This window comes from Apteryx mantelli, chromosome 1 (genome assembly GCF_036417845.1).
Source record: "Apteryx mantelli isolate bAptMan1 chromosome 1, bAptMan1.hap1, whole genome shotgun sequence".
NCBI classification, from domain to species: Eukaryota; Metazoa; Chordata; class Aves; order Apterygiformes; family Apterygidae; genus Apteryx; species Apteryx mantelli.
The window spans coordinates 216,360,908-216,377,572 of NC_089978.1; the positions used below are offsets into that span (position 1 = coordinate 216,360,908).

The window sequence follows — 16,665 nt, forward strand, 5'->3', positions numbered from 1 at the left end:
CATGCTGTAATAGGCATTTTTTCCTAAGGTTCTCAAAGAGTTTTGCAAAGAGATCACATCTGCTCTTCCTTTGAGAAAGCTGAGGTGTCGGGGAGGTGGCTCTCTGCAAAGTTGCAACAAACTTCATAGAGTGAAAAGTAGATTAAGAAGAGGAGGAGGACGAGGAGGTGGAGGAAGAGGAGGAGGAGGAGGAGGAGGAGGAGGAGGAGGAATGTATATCACTCCAATGACGGCTGAGATCTTAATATGCTCCCGCATAAATAAGACGTAGGAACCACAAGCCAACAGCAAATATTTTTTCTTCTCCCTAGCTTACCCCAATAATTATTAAAGGTGGTCTGCTTATCAATTTGCAACACAGATGAATGCAGAGTTTATGATCTGAAAATGCTTTTACGGCGGCTGAAGTCGTAACCATGGATAGGAGAGCTGTGTTATTGCACATGTCATAGCAAACACAAACATCATATTTCACACACAGCGACGGTCCATCCAATACCTCTGCTCCTGCCAACATTTATTTTTGCCATTTATTTTTTTTCACTGCTGATTTGTCGACCCCAAAGCCAAGTTCTTTAGCTAAAACAGAACCAAAGAGAAATCAGCTGGTTCCCCCATTTCAGTAGCTGCACCTTCTAGTTTTGCTGGGGAGGGGGAGAGGAAAACACCCTACCATTTGCCAAATGCAAGACTCCTTATAAATACAAAGCACCTTTAACGCTGGGAATCCCTTATCCTTTCTGGAAAACAACCCAGTGACGGGTCAGTGAAGCAATTTTTACTCCATGAGGTCAATACTGGGCATGGAAGGATTCGTACAGGCAACCAGGTGACTGATTAGATGTAGCTGTGATCATGACCTCTTCAGCTATTTACCTTTGAGTGACTGCTTAGAGACAGGGTTTCAAATGCTCTCTTGTTAGAAAGAATCATAAGGTAAACATTTATTTATTTTTTTAATACCCTTCTGATGCTCTACACTGGGAACATAGGATCAAAATATTTTGTATCTATTTTATATTTGAAACTCCAGGATGAAATAGATTTTCATTGCCCTCTGCAGCTGGGAATTGAGAGAGACATGAAGCTTGCGGAGAGAGGTAATATTTTAATAGACTGATCTAGCTGGAAGAAAAAAGGAATGGGCAAACTGAGGCATAAATGATATGAATATATTCAAGCTTACCTATATGCCTATAAGCCAGCTAGGTTGCAGGCAACACAGCTTACCAAAACGCGCTCCTGCTTGGGTGCAAACAGCACCCTCTGAAAGAGGTCTGTTTTCCAGCTGCAGTAAAAGTGGACAAATCGAGGCCCCGGGATTTAAACGATTATGCACACATCACTGATACCCTTGCAACACTTCACACAAAAACGTTACCTGCTGTTCTGGCCTAGGAACACGAGCCAAGGGCTTAAGAGGGGTTTAGTGAGGCTCGAAGTATGCTAGTACTTACACGAAAGGCGCCCTTCACCTTCGGAGGGGAATTACTGTTTTAGGTAGCAGAGCCAGGCTATACGTGCGTGTCCGATTACCACACACACACACACACAAAAAAAAAAGAAAAGAAAAAAAAAGAAAAATGGAAAAAGAAAAATATAAAAAGAAAAAAGGAAAAAGGAAAAAGGAAAAAGAAAAAAGAAAAAAAAGTGTGTCGAAGGAAGGAGGAAGACGAGAAAAAGGCTGTCCCGCAGCACGAAGAAGCTGAGCAATTAAGTTTTATAAGCTCCCTTCTCCCCTGCACCCCTCATGATTAATGACGGAGCTTTACTTTCCGTAAGGAGTGGGCCCAAGGCTTGTGTATCAGTTTTTACAATCTGTTTTTAATGGGGAAAGATAATAACTGTGCAAAATGGAGCAGACTGTATAAAAATTCTCTCTGCAAATGTGATTACACATAAAACCCATAAAAATTGTACAAAGCGATAGATGAACCAAAACTGAACAGCTGTAGTTTTTCATTATTTTGGAACTGAGCAGAAAGAGTGTATGTATAGAGAATGACTTCAGTTTTTTTAATCTTCTGGATTTAATTGAATTATACATCTGCTGGGAATTTAAAATTTCAGAAGGAATATCACATTTCTGCTAAATTGAATTCTATATTGCTGAAATGAAGAACCGTCTGTGAAATATTAGCAATAAGGTTGATATATTTCAATAAACCCCTAGCAGTACAGTTCAAAATAATGTGGCACAGTCATATGAAAAGAAAAAAAGTTATTACAACTAAGATCATTGGTAATCTCAAGTCATTTTTAGCCCAGAGAACAAATTAAATAAAGGATCATGGCTTTTATGTTTACTTTAGGGATGATTTTAGACAAATAAATTAATGACTTAACCACTTCGTGGCTGCTGCTGAACCACTTCCTGTACTGCCCAAGTCTCTTGATTTTGTCAACTGCTTTTACTTGCAAAAACAAAAAATAAAAACCAACCATGGAGTGCTCCAGTTTTAAGAGTTTGATATTGTCAAAAAAAATCAAAAAAACCCACTTCTTGTTCAAACTATTGCAGATAAAAAGGGAAATATGCCCCAGCTATGCTAACATACACACGCTAACATAGCCCCAACTTTGGCTATCACGTTAAATGCTAACCACAAACTTTTATTGACAATTGGACTTCATCAAGCAATTTCACATTGCGAAACCTTCCAAATGGTCATCTTAAAACCACTTTCGGTTTATTTAAGAGAGAACGCAGAAACATGGAAACGGCCGCGAGAGATGAACAAACTGCTTTAGGTGACACAAATCTCTTAGATCCGGTTAAACCAAAAGTTGCTCGTCTGGTGGTAGCCAGCTGCTCTCCATCGCAACCGGCCCCTTTCATGCCATGGAGACCTCAAAGCTAATATTTTTCACGCCATCTTGATAACCCGTACTGATCTGAGCTACAGCGGGGCTAGTCAAAATGCTGCTGCCAACCCTGCAAAACCAGTCGTGCCCGGGAATGGCTTCTCTCCAGCGAGTAACTCCAACAATTTTGGAAGAACCTGCCTGAAAAAGCTGAACCAAGGGGGGGTTCAGGCTCCTACAGGGCAGCCAGGAGACCCTTTTTTCTGGCCGCTCACAAATCCACCAGCAAGCCTGGCTCGACGGGGCACGGCGAGCCCCAGACTGACTTAAGTCGATCGCAAGCCCTCTAGTTATCAGCTGAATAAATTAAACTCCAACCCTTTATGCTGCTGCCTGCGACCCCAATGAACGTAAAGAAGACTGGATTAAAACAAATGAAAAAAAAACCATATTATCTGCAGTGCGTCAGCATGGCTGCTATGAACAGCCTGAATTGCGACACATCTTATCAAACGCCCCAGCCAAAAGCCAGTTCTCTTATCACGTCACGTGGTTAAATAGATGTCACGAAAAAGTTCTGTTTACTCGCCAAAGAAAAGGCAAACAATTAATGTAAAACGCGGCCAATACTATTGCTAAACGTGACTTTTTTTTTTAAAGGGTCAAAAAAGCTCGCTAAATTCTCCCTCGCCCTGAAGACACACACATACCAAAAAAGAAGAAATTTGCTGTTACAACAGAACTTAATTAATAAACATTGATTGTGCTCATTGACTGCTGCAAATTGTATTAAATATTAACAACAACATTTTGTATATTTTATATTACTCATGAAAGTTTTATACCTTTGCCCTACAGCAGCCATAGATTTTATGTAAGCTTGCAACACGAGTGACAAACTATTAAGCAGCACAGCACTTCTATAAATATTAGCGGCACATTATTATTATATACAGATGGGGACTTACACGACTGCGCTTATATCTATGCGCAGGAGAAGGTTATTTCAAAAACTAACATGCTTCGAGCATCAGGAGTCTTATGCTGCCTTGCAAGGGCAATAAGAGCATTTTCCATCTTTTGGGAAGGCAAACGGGGTGATGGGCTGGTCCCATTGCACGAGGGAAGAAGCACCGATTTGAGCTGCTGGGGTTGTTATGGCCAGGCAGGTACGCGTGCATCCACGCAGAGACCGCGCACACCCCGTCACACGAGCAGGGGAGCACCCGCCGCGTGGTGCCTCCTGGCTCCTGGTGCGGAGCAGCCTCGGTTGGGGCGAGGACAAGCTGCTCACGCGACGGCCCCCGGGACACAGTTTTGGCATCTACTCTTCCAAACGGGTGGTGGTAACAGAGAAACAGTGGCATCCAGGTTTTATTAATTATTCTGGAAAAGTGATTTAGAGGATGGGACACCTGCAGGTGAAGATACTTCAGTGAAGACGTCCTTCACAAGAGGAAGGTTTCCTCTTCTCTCTTTTCCCTCCAACACCCCCCCCAATTCTTTTTTGCTTCATCCGTCATTTTTCTTACATATAAGAGAGAGTAATGAATTCAAAGCTTTTTAACTTGAGAAGGAAATTATATCAATTAAAGTTTTATCTAATGAGTGCAGATCAGAGTTGAAAGCATTTTTTTTTAAACAGAAAAGCAATATAAAACTTTGAAAATTGGAGATGAAAGCGTAGGTACCTGCGCATTTCTAAATCAAGGGACATTACCGACTTTGGATCTTGACTTTAAGTAAAATATAAGCTAGTCTCTTGTTTTAATCACACTGCTTATTACCCAAATATTCTTCTTCTTCCGACATCCTCTGTATGGGTAGGGAGAAGCTATATCTTGGAGGGCTGGTTGGAGATCTGGAGCAGCACGCTGAGTGCTTTTCCCAGCCCTAACAGTACATTTGGGAGCATTTCAGCCCCTAATATCAGTCCATGGGTGCCGCCACCTGCCAGGAGGAGAAACGGGGGACCCCAACTTCAAAATTTCGACGGATCATGGGAATTACGCACCACCTTCCACGTTAGGTCGGCGCATTGCACGAGAGCACGGGAAAAAAGCAAAGTATTTTCTCACACCATCCTCCCCCCACAACCAAAAAAAGAAAAGAGTCGATTCCTGCTACAATATGTATGATTCATTCCGTCTTCTCCCTATTTCCACAAAAGTATTGGAAAATATATTACTCCCTGGTGCTCGGGAACTGAAGGGGAACTGTTTCATATAAGCCCATGTAGCAGACCAGAGGGCATGCTTATCCTCGGCAGAAAACGTGACAGGTTCGGTAAACTATTTATGTTCCCGTTCGCGGCACCTCCGGACACAAGGCAGCGCACCGAACGGATCCCACCGCCTTTACTCCTGGCCTGTGAGTAAATTAAATCTGCATCTTGACCATGTTGCCCGGGAGAGGTTATTCAATTATTTACGGGGCAATAACAGGTGACTGCACTTTACAGCGGTTTGTAGACAGCTACCGTACGGTTTCTAACAGAGAACATAGAGACTGTGGCAGTCAGGATAGATTAAAAAAGGGGGGAAAAAAACGCTGCGCGCCCCAGAGTCTCTCACTAACTGCGGTTTTCTCCAAGGCCCCTCAGGTCCCTGTGTCACCGCTTTCCTTGTCGTATATTCAGCAAAACAGGCATCCCCTGAAGACGAGCATCGCCGGGCTCCTGACCCATCTCAGAATATAACGTTTGCCCAGCCTCAGCTTTAAAGCCCGTTTTCATGGGCTCCTTCTACTCCCCCATCTCCCCTTTGCCTAACACCGAGTAGTCTTTGAATAGGTTCTTGCATGTATTTAAGTGGCAGGAGACAGTGCTATATATGGTAGAAAGAAACTGGAACCCCAGCCAGGTCGGGAGTTTAAGAGTCTGCAAAAAACTGGCAGAAAAGTCATCTAAAGAGAGTCTTCTCCTCCCCTCGACAAGTCTTCCTGCATATTTTTGTTTCCTCAATGCCCCACTTTTCTTAGAACGAAGTAGAGAAATCAGTTATTTTCTCACGTCTTCCAGACCTCCATTTTGCCCCAAAAGGGCAATTTAGCACCATCGGGCGCTTTTTGCATGCAACATTTGGTGGAAAGCTGTGCTGTCACATGGCCCAGGCGCACCCGGAGCTCGCGCCCCAGCGAGCCTGCGCCGCGGCCAGCCGGAGCGGCCCGCGGAGGGATTTGCAACGCGCTTTGCGGAATTAGCACCCGGCTACGGCACGCTAGCGTTGCTCTTATATCAGCGCAGCGGCAACGTGACCCCTCGAACCGCGGCTCTAACTCTGCCCGGCGAGCCGGCCGCCGTCCCCGCGCGGCACGCTTAATTAAGGGGCGGTGCGTGCGAGTGCGATCTGAGGGGGAAAAGAAGAAAAAAAGTTGAATTTGGCCTAATTGCACATCAAAATAAAAAATGACGCTCATTGAAAGAAATCAATGCGGAAGCCCTTCCTCTGAAGAGCGAACACGGGGCTGAAGCTTTGGGCTCATTTATTTCAATCAGGAAGAGAAATGATTGTTAAACAAAGTTCCCGAAGTTCAATTTTTTTCACTTCCAGATAATAACATTTTCTCATTGCTAGATGAAGCCGTGCAGAGGGCTTGCGCTTTTCCATATTGCACTTCTTGGAGGGCTTATTTGCCTTTCAGAGAAAATTGTCGGGGGCAAGAAACTATTAGTTTACAGTTCGTGAAAAGGTTTCGGGAGCTGCCGGGGCGGGATAAACCCTCAGCTCCCCCCGACCTCGCGGGAATCGTCACCTCCTTTGCAGCACCACACCTTTACATATTTAAACCCTCATAGCTTAGCTTTTCTAGATATATTAGTGACATCCAGCGTGCTTTTCCAATTTTGGAGCGGTATCTCAAGGACACATTCAATTGCACACACATTCTCCTTTGCTTTGGGAAGAAACCGCGTCATCCTGGGTATTACATTAAGCCCCCTTTTCTGCCAGTAAAAGCAGCATTTGGACTAGTATTTGCTTTGACAACGGGACACCAGTTTGAAGGAATATCTCCTCCCTGAGGTGCGGTACCTCAAAACGAACTGCGGTTAAGCCTCCCCGGCAGCTCCCATCGGGAGCAGTTGATTGCGGCTTGGCCAAACTCTGGCTGTTGAGAGCTTGCAGTAGCAGCCCGTGGTTAAACCAACCTTTTTTTTGGACGAACCCACTAAATTTTGCATTCAGACTCTGCAGCTTTGGGAAAGGGAAACAGAGGTTTTACGTGACAGGCGATGCACTAATCTCAAAGGCCAGCAAAGCTGAAAGATGTGCTGAAGACTTCCGTATAAAACAGACAATTCCCCTGCCCACCCCAAATATTAACAACATTAAGTTAAAGCATCTAAACATTGAAAGGCTTTATTTGCAAGAAACTATAGAAATCATGCAACAGGTAGGGAATCGATTCATTAAAAGCAGACTTCATCAGATGTTTTCCTTTGGTATATGATTAGCAAGTGTTTTAAGCAACCTTATACACTGGTAAAAAGAACATATTTTATTAAATAAGATACTCATACTACCCAAACAAGGTCCTCTATAGTGAGACAGCCACATCGCAGTACTCAATTTGGACTACTGGGGTATGATATTAGAAATAAGACAACACAGTAATGGATTGGGCATGGAAGAAAAAAGAAAATGCGAAGCCACTAGATTTGAGCTTAGTATCTTTGAACTGCGATTGCTTAATCTGCTAAGATTCACAGGACTTGGTTAAGAGTCAGGTGGGCTCACAGGTGTTAAACTAGCCACTAGCAAGCTATCGTATTTTCTCCAAAAGCAGTGTAAATATTCTTTATTTCACAGCAGGAGCTGCATGCATGAAAAACCTCATGCAAATTGGATTTACTTGACTTTACTGTTCTTCTTCCATGAAGACGTGGAAAGATAATGATTAAGCAAGCAGTTTCCTCCTGCATTTTTCACTCCAAATTGTTTCCACAGGTTCAAGTCTCAGATAACATGTGCCCTTTTTGGCTGGCCTAATGTTGGAGCAAGCAGATCTGTGCATCCCTCTCCGCTCCCTGAAATACTAAAATCAGGTTTTAGGGCTTGAGATTGTCCTGATGGCTCAGATTCCACACCAGCTTCTCTCTTGCATGGATAGCAATGACGTTGAGTCTTCAAAACTCAGCACAGCAGTGAAAGTAAACCTACCGTCTATGCTGAGTTCAAGAAAGTTTAGAGAAAAGAGTAAAACAATACTTGTCTTCCAACTTTTTTGGGCCCCACTACTACAATTTCAATTTAGAGGGGAAAAAAATGTGCCTCTCACATTGCAACATAGTTTAAGACATTTGCACTGTGGGGGTGATGGCAGAGGCTTCATGTTTTAAGTGCAACCCCACAGGACAGCCTTGATAAACAGAGGTTGCAAGCCTGCTCATGTAGATCCTTATACGTAACTTAAATATTTCTAAACTTAACTTTTCCAATATATCGATGTTCATAAAATTGGGCCCCAAAAGAAAAGAAGCATTATCTAATAGGGAATTTATTTCCCTCCCTCAATCATGCGTAACTATGAATTCCTTTCTGAACTGAAGGCAAGCTGCAGTTAAAAAGCAAAAAAAAAAAAAAAAAAAAGAGGATTTGCTCATAACGAATGCTGCGTGCAAGCTCAATCCTTTTTAAATCTCTCCCCCCTCAGAAAAACAGACTCATTTTTACACTACCAAAGTTCTTCATGAAGAACGTAAACAATACAACATTATGAATTAGTGGAGTTTTACAACCAAACTGCCAACACCCTCCAAATAGTGAAATACTAAAACGATAGCAAGTATTATTTGATACTAACCCAGCTGATTTGGAAGACCATCACCTAAGTGCAGCCCTACGCCTCACTGTCACCTAAAAGCATCATGGATGGTCTTGGCTCCAGCAGAAGTGCTGGACTTCACTGCCCCGTTCCTGTGCTTCGCATACAAGTATCACAGCACCTTGCTACATCAAAATTGACTATCTGCCCCAAATTCATGCTCTGGGAAGGGACATAACTTCCTCTAACAGGGTACATGGACCTTTTTATACCCCTTTCCTGTTCCTGGAAAGCTCCTTCCCACTACAAAATTCCCTCCTCAGCAGCCACTTCTGCTCTGATGACATAGGGGCTACCGCTTCTTAAAAGGAAGATATTAGGAGCTCCTTAACCTCCAGTATCCACATAGTTATTTATTTTAAAGACTCAGCCCTCCCCTATGGATGCTGACAGTGCTCCTAAGCAACAAATATCATTCGTCTCCAAACACTCTCACCTTTGGCTCTGCAATTATTTCCTTACACTTACTGCAGTTTCTTGTAGTTACATGCTAATACGGGCTGCATTGAGCTGCCTTTGTACAGAGCCTAGCACAAAGGCAGATGGGTCTGTTTGGGTTTTCGGAGTCTAGATGTTTACGCAAGAATTTATAGAATGAGATGCCTGATTTGTATTTTCTCTACTATTTTTCTGAAGCACCCTGAAGCAGAAAAAAAAAAAAAGAATTTACAAAATATACATCTAATTAAAAAAAAAAGAAAGTTGGCAGAATACACAACCGCCAAGCCAGCCTTTTTGTATTAAGCTGTCTTCAGGGAACGGATTTTTGTGACTGTGAATTACTGTTTTTAATATAAAAGCATAATCGTGTTAGTTATTTGTACAAAGTAATTTAGCTTGCATGATGCGCTGTGTTTCAATCCAAGTACGGTTTCCCTCATTTCCAAAAGCGTTTGCTCCTACCTTGCCAACGGAGCTGGCATAACCGCGGTTATTAGGGTAAACAAACAAAAAAGAAAACACACCTGGTCTGTTCTTATGCTTACGGCACGCTGAAGAGCAGGACTCAGGAATATTTTGGAGGATAGGCTGCATTTTGAAGGTATACCTTCATAATACCTACGTTATTATCAACCTGGTTTTCTGACCCTGAACAGATGCCCCTAGATATTAAGTGACCTCTCGAAGGTCACGCAAGAAGCCCATCGCCAACCTGGGATTAGACTCCTGAGCTACTAAATCGCATGGCTTGACTCTTCCATCTCTCTTTATTAACCATGTACCTCGGTCTCTTTATAAGGCAAATGAGCAACTCAGCTTTAGTCCTTATAATGCAGGGAGCTGAACACAACTTAAAAGCAGTCAAACAAACCAACCCTATTTGGTATCTGCTTGATGCTTGTGCCAGCCATCAAAGGAAGGCTTTGGATACCCCCATTCCCCAGTCCACCGTTCTGTCAAGGCACGTTGTATTAAAAAGTGCACAGAAAGGCCCCTGAATGTTCATATAGAAAAGCAATGGCACAATAGTTCCTGACTGGAAATCCATCTAAAAATTAAGTCACAATTAAAGTGTGCTGCATCTCAAGTATTTGGGAAAACAGACTTGATTCTTCTCGATGAGAACATTTGGGAGACTCTTCTTTAGTATGAATGAGTTTCCTTTAGGTGTCTGTGCTTGTTCTGCATAGGATGAAATACCAAAAAACCCCAAACAATAACATTGGCACCTACTAATACTAATTTTAGTTTTATTCTGATACCTTTGCAAATCACAGTGGCTAAATGATGATCTTTTATATGTAGATGGTTTTCCCTATACAGCTTGACAAAGATATATCACCTCTCTATAGCACAGACCTTCGATGTCAGTTCTTTTTTTTTTTTTTTAAATATACCAGTTAAGAGCAATTGCTGCCTTCAATTCAAAGGAAGAGAAACCCCCCCAGATTTTTGAAGCTGCAGGTCAGAACTTGAACTGGGGAAGAGTTAATACCTTCCGTAGAAAAGAATGAAGCCAAATTGAAGGCTAGTATTTGAACCAGATGTTTTCTTTAGATTAAAGAGTTTGGTTAAGTTCTTGTTCAGACTTCAGATAGGTACTGCAAAGGGAGCATTTCTTTAAGTTTTCTTTCAGCTCCATCCAAAGGAGGAAATAAAAGAACAGGATCCATGCTGGGGACAGGGAGGTGGGATCTCGGAAGCAAGCACAGACACAGAGTCATGCCAAAAGATGTCTCCTTGTACATTATTTTTGTCATGCTTGAATCCACTTTATTCAATATTCACTTTACAAAAATTGGACACCATTCCTAATTAGTTATCCCTGGCTTTTCACACATGCAATGGAGACACTGAGGCACTTTCAGGGAGCAGTTCGAGTTCACCTAACTTTCTGGTGTCTAACTTTGGGCAATAAAATGCACCCAAGAAAGAGCTTTTCATTTACCCAGGTTTTTAAACTTTCCCAAACAGTAGACACTACTCACTGCTTTTGGTTGCCATTTAACAAAAGCCAAAATGACATCTTAGCCACAAGACTAAGCAAATGCGAAGTGATGTGACTATCTTTGCAGTTGTGCATTGTCTGGATAACCACTCGATACAGCAGAACTGCAGTTACAGTGGGAATTTTGCTCTGTGTCCTTTGCCTACACTTTTGTCATCATGCCCTGTTTGATCTGAATGCTGGGAGCTCTCACACTCCAGGATTTCTGGATGCCTACACTTAACCACTCGTAGCTTCATGGAAGTCGCAGAGAATTTTGTGTTTAGTGGAGGGAGGTAACATCTGAAAAGGGGATTGGCAAACCCAGCAAAACGTTACCCTGTCGTCCATGTTGTGACCTCTCTTCATTTTCCTTCTTCCCTATCACTCAAAAAGCTTTGTCCCAACCACTGAAAAAACGGCACAGTCACCTGCCTACTTCTCAGCCATGGTAGACGTCATCAGAAATTGCCGTCGGAGCTACGGAGAAGCCCTGGCTCTCTTCTGAAGTTGAATTACAGCTAGTGAAGGACTGAAGTTACTGATCTAGTTCACCACTGATACCTCACGGGCGGCCAACAGAGAAACTTCACGACACTAGACAAGCGTGCTACAACCCTGATTTGTGGAGTACCCCATTCTTGGCCTCTTTTCTGAGGTAGCAATCACAGAGAGACATTTTTGTGATTATCAACTCCAGGATAGGACTGAGACGCAACATGTTTCACAAGAGCATTATGGCCAGTTGGTGCTCTCACCACCCAGCCCCTGGGTACTTGTGATGGACCCATGAGCTCCTAAGAACCTCCGAAAGCTAAACGCCTCCAGAAGGTGTGGCCTTGTGTTAGATTCAAAAGAAGAAGGTTGAATTAAAACACCTTTTGCTATCAGTCTCCCCAAACACTAAAATACAACTTTATGCTGCTTTGCAAAGATTACCACTGATCCGTTAATGGCTTGAAAGCAAGCTTTTCATAACTCCTACTGACCAGACTATGCTTTCATACATTCCTGAAAATTTCTTCCACCAGTATTAACACTTGTACTGCTTTCTTGCCTACTTGGAAGGCGAATGCATACACTTGACTTTAGCTTTGCCCAGAGCTTTGTGAAGCTTCTTTTTAACGAAGACCTTCGTTCAGGAGAGCTCTAAGCAGCCTGAAATCTCGCTGTCCCATTAAAGGATTATAAAGAGTCTGTTCTAGCAGGGTGATATTCTGCCAACCACTGGTAAAGAAGGGATGTGTCTTTGCAAATTTTGACACTGATACCTGGAATAAAGTCACCTCAGACTGGCCAGGTTCCAAATCTTTCCAAAATAAGGGGCTGAACCGTAGCGTGTTGCCATGACGAGAAGAGGGCAACACAAATAAGTCACTGAGCCAACACAGCGGGAGCGCTGGGGTCAAAACACGAACATTTACTGAAAGGCATAAACGCTCCTTCCTCATCGGTGAGCCTGTTCTCGCTGGGGCACAGGTGCCAACGGGCTGCGCAGGGGCAGCCTGCGCGATCCCGCGGGAGACGCCATCTCGGCCGCGGGAAGCCCATCCTATGTGACAGCTACGTCAGTTTGGTGCCGCCTGCCTCTTTACACCTGATCACACTTGTTGACACCCGTGCCAAAACGAGCATTTGCACAGGCAAGAGGAGCAAGCCGCCGAGTTCCCGCAGAAGCCCGGCTGCCAAGTTGACATGCTGCATTACAGCAGGGGCTCGCAAAGCCTTTCACGAGCACCATGCGCATCCCAAGGAGAAATAAAAGAAATATATGCAGTGCAACTGCTGACACATATTGCACTCGCATGCCTGATTGAGGATGGCACTCGGCGTGTTGAGGTCAGGGGTCAGCTGGCCCCAAGAAGCAAATGAGGAGCCAAAAGCACGCAGCTTTTATTAAGCCTCGTTGCTGTTTCATACTGTCTTCAGGGGAGACGCAACAAGATGGAGAACATCATTGCCCTCCAGATGCCCTTCTTTGTGTGCTACCTGCAGTAGATGACAGACAACTCCGCTACAGCTGGAAACTGTATTTCAGGGTGTCTTCTCCATTTCCCACTGCCCACCATCTACTAATATTCATTATTTGTAGGACAGAAGCTTCCCAGATACCTAGTCCTCATGCTTTTAATAACACTGAGAAGCACAGTAGTGGTGCCTTTTGGACAGAAGGTCACCAGGGAAAGTTCATGGTTTTAGGTTCCACAGCTTTGCCCGTTTGGGCAAACTTGTAGAAATATGACTGTGGGCAAAGTTTTCCCCAATATATATCACTCTGGTCTTTTCCTGTGCTTTCTTCTAGCCCGAACAGTATTTGTCCCTTTAAAAATGGGCAAGCCAGCTATGGTGTTGTGTTAACCAATATATTCTGCTCAGTTCTTCACTGGGTGGTAAATTCCTTAATTTCTTCACATATCAGACTTTTCCATAAAAAACAGGAACAAAAGGAAAGTTCCAAAAATGAACTAAGAATCTGTGGCCCTAGGATACTCAAGTCATAACTGCCAAAAATTTAAAACAAAACAATAATTCATTTACTATCTTCTCCTCCTGACCTTGGAAAAAAAAAACCAACTCTTTTTACTGTGCCACCCAAATGACTGGAAATGTAAAACAAAAACAAAGCAACTTTTCCTTCTTCCTCCCCCAGATTGTTAGAAAACTGTTTTTTAAAGGTTACCACTCCTCACTTAGTGTATGGACAGGCATTAGTCTGCAGATTTTACTTATAAAAAGACAAAACCAATCCCCCAGCAAAGTCTTTTAGTGCACTAAGCATGGCACAGGCAAAAAAAGGAGCCTCTGTGTAACAGATCTTTATTTTTTTTTTATTGAGGCTCATATTTTCTTATCACAGCTCAATGCTTAAAAGAAAGTTTTGGGATTAGGAATCCCACCTGACCTGAGGGGTATATTTTGCACAGCAGCTATAAGGGGTGAAAGGAGTCACAGGCCGAGCTATAAAACCCCACCATGTTAAAGATATAAGAGCAAGGAGGAATATATTCGCGATGACAATGTCTACAGGTCCAAAATGGGAACCAGACCTGACTGTGTTGAACACTGCATAAAGCACATTGCAAGAGTGCCTCCATTCTTTGCAATTTAAAGGGAAAAGCAGTAGAAACCTGGAAGGAAAATAGATAAAAAAATAAAAATAAAATAAAATAAAATAAGAGGTGAAGACAGTTACTACATGTCACATTCCAGGCTGTGGCTAAATCATGACTAGCCAGAGTAAAAGGCAGCTGGATTTTAAATCATCCTGATTTATTAGATCATATATTGCTAAGATTGCTGTCTCATGGGAAGGAGAGGTGAGAGACGTAATAACACCAGTGATGATTAAAAAAATAATCCAGCTTGACATTCAGATCCCGGGTTGAAGATGCGGAGCTGGCAGCGAGAGAAGGAAACCGGTGTTGCCTTGCACGCAAAATCTTTCCAATATCACATTCACAAGTTTGTGGTTACTTGGGGCTCTTTGCAAAATGAAGTTAGGAAATGGCAAGACATTTCTAGATACTAGTATACTAACATCGCCGAAATTTCAGTGCATGTACAAACTACAAGGTGTTCCCGCGGTGCAACTCCTCGTAAGCATTGGACAACGATATTTAACTTGACCATGTTGTAAGAGGTGATTGCCTCATGTCTGAAGCACAAAATAGCCCAGTTAAGCCTGGGGTTGGGGACAGTTTGGAATTCCTCTATTAACTCCAAATACAAATTTTAATTCTGACTATGCTTCCTATGGGAGAATAAAGAGAAAGAATTGTGGTCGGTGAAATACGGCTAACTTTAATTTTGCCCAGTCATCACCCTTCTCAGCACAAGGCAATACCCCCTATTAAAAATAGTCCTCAATTTAGCTAATTTTCTGGTATTATTTTACTCCGCAAGCCCGGAGTAAACTCCGCATTTGACTTAAAAAACAGACCTCCTTTAACTTTATCCCTCATGAAAAGCAAACTCTCACAGCCTGCTTTCACAACATTAACAAAACAGATGAAGAGATCAAATTAAAACAGGCTTTTACTTAAAACGTACTTAACAGGGTGATTTTATAGAGAGGAAATGAAATGTACTCACACGGATTTAATCCAAGTGCATGTGTATGATATCTAGCAGGAAACTGCAGTCTCAGATAGCTGATGCCCCTATATAAACTCCCCCCCAAATCCAAGACTTAGCTGGTATAGCATAAGCATATGCTGCAATGTACCAATATGTCTAAAAAGCTCTGAATATTTACTTTAAAATACTCATAATAGGCTATAAAGTTAGGCTTTAACAGACGCTACCAAAAAATCTACACCAGAAAAAAAAAAAAGAAAACCAACACGGCTCGGTATTACTTTAATTCGGATTTAACAACGTGCAGCTTGGCACAGAACCTAATTCTGATTTTCTTTCAATGGGACAGAACTCAACACCAGATCCCTTCCTCATCTCTCTTCAATAAAAATCGCTCGACATCAAGATCCATATACATCGTGCTGCCTATAAACATGTCTCTCTGCGCTGCTTTAAATGGAACCTCGGGGTACAAAGCAATACAACACAATCATAATTGTGCCATTTTATGGCTGTGAAAGCCCATGCAACTTTAAAAGCACAGCTCAACAAATTGGAATGATAAAAACCATCTTTATTACATACAATTTTAAGATAGATATATATATATCTTTTTTTTTTTTAATTCATGTCCTCATGATGAAAGAGCTAATGAAGAGATGAAAGGAAAACAGAGGTTATTTTCAGAGAATTAAAATGCTCAGCATGGCCCAGAGACAGCAATAATATGAAAATATACATCTAGGGACTTAGTAAATTCACCTAAACAGGCTGGCATCTGCATGAATGGAAACACAATTGCTTTTAATATCGAGCAGTCAGCCTATTGTGTTTCATAACGACAAAGGAAGCTCAAACAAAACAAGAGCGTTGCTTTGTAATTGCCGGAGAAGCACAGGCAAACGCTGCCTCCCATTTTATTCAGTGCAAAACTGCCAGTCTGCATTGCACAGGAGTCTCTTCTGCTCCAAAGAGGTTCAAATATTAGTTTTTTTTCTGTTTTGTTTGCTGTTTTTTTGTTTTATTTTGTTTTGTTTTTTAATATTAAGATGGACCTTTGAACTGCTTGCCAGTTAAGAGACGTTTGTTTTACGCACCGGCCAAGGTTAGAAGCTTAGGGACAGCAATCCTTTTTGCCCAAGTATCTCTTTTTAGTCTTTCCGTTACTACAGGTAAAAACCAAAGCTCTCCGGAGCGGCTTAGCTAGTAAACGGCAGCTAGAAAAGAAAGGATAACTCCGCAGTTATTGCCGCAAGCTTTCCTCTAGAAGACCTGGATTACAATTTCCCTTTCTGACAGGGGATTTCCACGTTACCTTGGGCAAGGCACCTTATTATGCCCATTTATACCGCGGTAATAGCTACTTCCTTTCTCTCTTTGCCTCCTGCGACCATACACTCTCACGGAAAAAGGGCATGTTAGAAAGCGTGAACGGCGCCAGCACGATAAACCCCGCGGTTCACGTCCAACCCCCAGCCTAAGGCTTTCGGTCAACAATTCACATCCACGCATGTGCTCAGGGCCAGTTGCCC

General features: G+C 42.6%; 1 protein-coding gene across 4 annotated transcripts in view; it reads right to left on the reverse strand.

The window, feature by feature from the left end:
• Positions 1 to 16,665, reverse strand: part of CELF2 (CUGBP Elav-like family member 2) — a 345,481-nt gene that overhangs the window by 307,190 nt on the left and 21,626 nt on the right. The window contains exon 1 of one of the 4 annotated variants that reach the window (XM_067317342.1): positions 1,458 to 1,507. The exons of the other annotated variants lie outside the window; for them this stretch is intronic. The gene's annotated coding sequence lies outside the window, so the exon portion shown is untranslated. Of the gene's footprint in view, positions 1 to 1,457; positions 1,508 to 16,665 lie in introns of those variants that run through there. 4 annotated transcript variants of the gene reach the window in all.